Genomic DNA, 2,826 nt, shown 5'->3' with positions numbered 1-2,826 from the left:
AAAAATATTCGGTGTTTAAAAAAATATTCTATTTTCGCGGACATTTGCGGCCTAAATTCGCGTTCCCTATCCTTACTTTTCTATATATATATATATATATATATATATATATATATATATATATATATATATATATATATATATATATATATATATAAAAGTTAAGTTTTTGATCATTTATTTTATTTTAAATGGTACTTATATATATTAATATTATAAAATAATTAATATAAATATAATAATAATTATTATTTATTAATATATATTATTATATAAATTATGAAATTATGAATATAAATAAAATCGATAAGTATATATTTAATTATTTATTAATATATAATTATATAAATTATAAAATAAATAATAAAAATATAAAAATATAAAATATTAATAATAATAATAAACAATCCATAAATATGAAAATAATTTGAAAAATAAAAATATATGAGTTAATATATAGAGAGAGAAAAATTATATAAATATATATAATAATAAAATATTAAATAAATATTTATATAAAATTAATTATAATATGTATTATATATATATAAAATAAGAAAAAATAAAATAAAACAATAATTAGGAAAAAAAATAATATATATATATATAAATATATATATATATATATATATATATATATATATATATATATATATATATATATATATATATATATATATATATATATATATATGGAATAGAGAAATGCTTAATATTGGTTTTTAAAATATTCAATTTTAAATAAATTAATATATATATATATATATATAATTGTTTTTATTAGAAAAAAAGTATAAAATTTGTTTGTGAGATAATATGAATTTTTTTTTGTATTTATATAAAATTAATGATAAATTTTTTGTTTTCTCTCCTATTATATTATATTATTATTATTATATATATATATATATATATATATATATATATATATATATATATATATATGGTGAGAAGTCTCAAATAAGTCTGAAACATTTATTTACTCAAAAAGAGTTGAATATGAGGCAGCGGCGTTGGTTGGAGCTGGTGAAAGATTATGACTACGAAATTATTTATCAATCGGGGATGGCCAATGTTGTAGCTGATGTCTTAAGCCATAAGTCTGGTACGCTTAATCAAATCACTGCCCAGTCTGACCTGATTCAAGAGATTGAAATATTAAATCTGGTTGTGATTGAGCCAAGGCAGGAGTGCATTTTTGCAACTCTAGCCATTGTTTCTGATCTTGTAGAAAGAATTAGGTTGGGACAAGCTGATGACCCACAACTCACCTTATGGAAGCAAAGAGATGAGAAAAGGGAGATACCTTTGTATAACACTAAGAATAATCTGGTGTATCACAGGAATCGACTATGGGTATCTTCAGTAGGTTCTTTAAGGCATGAATTATTGGTTGAGGCACATACTACTCCATATTCTATTCATCCAGGAAGCACCCAAATATTCAAAGATCTACAGATGTTGTATTGGTGGTCGGGTATGAAGAAGGATATCATTAAGTATGTTAGTGAGTGCTTAACTTGCCAACAAGTTAATGTGGAGCGTTAAAGGCCTACTGGACTTCTTTGCCCACTGTCCATACCTGTTTCAAAATGGGACGATATTACCATGGACTTTGTTGTTGGATTACCTATAACCTTAAGAAAAATGAATGTCATCTGGGTAATAATAGATCGTCTTACTAAGTCAACACATTTTCTACCGGTAAAGACAACTTTCTCAATGAATCAATACGTGGAGCTATACTTGCAAGAGATCGTTAGGCTCCACGGCATCCCAACTAGAATCGTGTCCGACCGAGATCCTCGTTTTACCTCGCACTTCTGGGAAAGTTTGCACAAGGGTTTGGGGACGAAGTTGGTATTCAGTACTGCATTTCACCCCCAAATAGACTGCCAATCAGAAAGAGTGATCCAAATCCTAAAAGATTTGTTAAGGGCATGCCTTATAGATTTTGGTGGTGATTAGGAATCAAGGCTTCCATTAGTAGAGTTTGTTTACAACAATAGTTATCAATCTTCTATTGGCATGGCACCCTTTGAAGCTCTTTATGGGAAGAAATATAGAACTTCCCTGCATTGGGATGAGGTTGAGGAAAGAATGTTAATTGGGCCAGAGATCGTCTCCAACACAGTTTCCTTAGTTAGCAAGATCAGAGAAATGTTGCTAACAACTCAAAGTAGGTAGAAGAGTTATGCAGATAAGAAGCGCAGGGATATCATCTTTAACAAAGGCGACCATGTGTTTCTCAAAGTATCTCCCTACAAAGGTATCTTTAGGTTCGGAAAGAAAGGGAAGTTGAATCCAAGATATATAGGGCCTTTTGAAATTTTGGAGGCAGTTGGTGAGGTTGCTTATAGATTAGCATTAACTCTCAGTCTTGTTGTTTTTCACAATGTTTTTCATGTGTCCAATTTGAGGAAGTACAGTTAGCAAAGGATCTATCATATGAAGAGAGACCAACCCAGATTCTGGACAGGTAAACCAGGAAGTTAAGAAATAAGGAAGTAATTATGGTCAAGGTGCTTTGGCACAATAGTTCAATAGAAGAAGCCACCTGGGAAGTAGAACAGGATATGCAGCAGAATTATTCTGAACTGTTCTGTAAGTAAATTTTGAGGTCAAAATTTTTATAAGTAGGGTAGAATTGTTATTCCCAAACTAATCTTTTTCTGTTAAAAAATGCTAGTAGGGTCAATGGGTGCATTGTTGGAATGTTCACCCTTATGTATTCACTTATAAGTTATGTTAGGAATATACTTGTTATTATTATTATTAGGGGATGAGATATAAAAATTATTGTGTTAATTATATTGTGGGACATTT

This window comes from Impatiens glandulifera, chromosome 9 (genome assembly GCF_907164915.1).
Source record: "Impatiens glandulifera chromosome 9, dImpGla2.1, whole genome shotgun sequence".
NCBI lineage: Eukaryota > Viridiplantae > Streptophyta > Magnoliopsida > Ericales > Balsaminaceae > Impatiens > Impatiens glandulifera.
The sequence above is the reverse complement of the archived record's forward strand: the minus strand, read 5'-3'. Positions refer to the sequence as shown.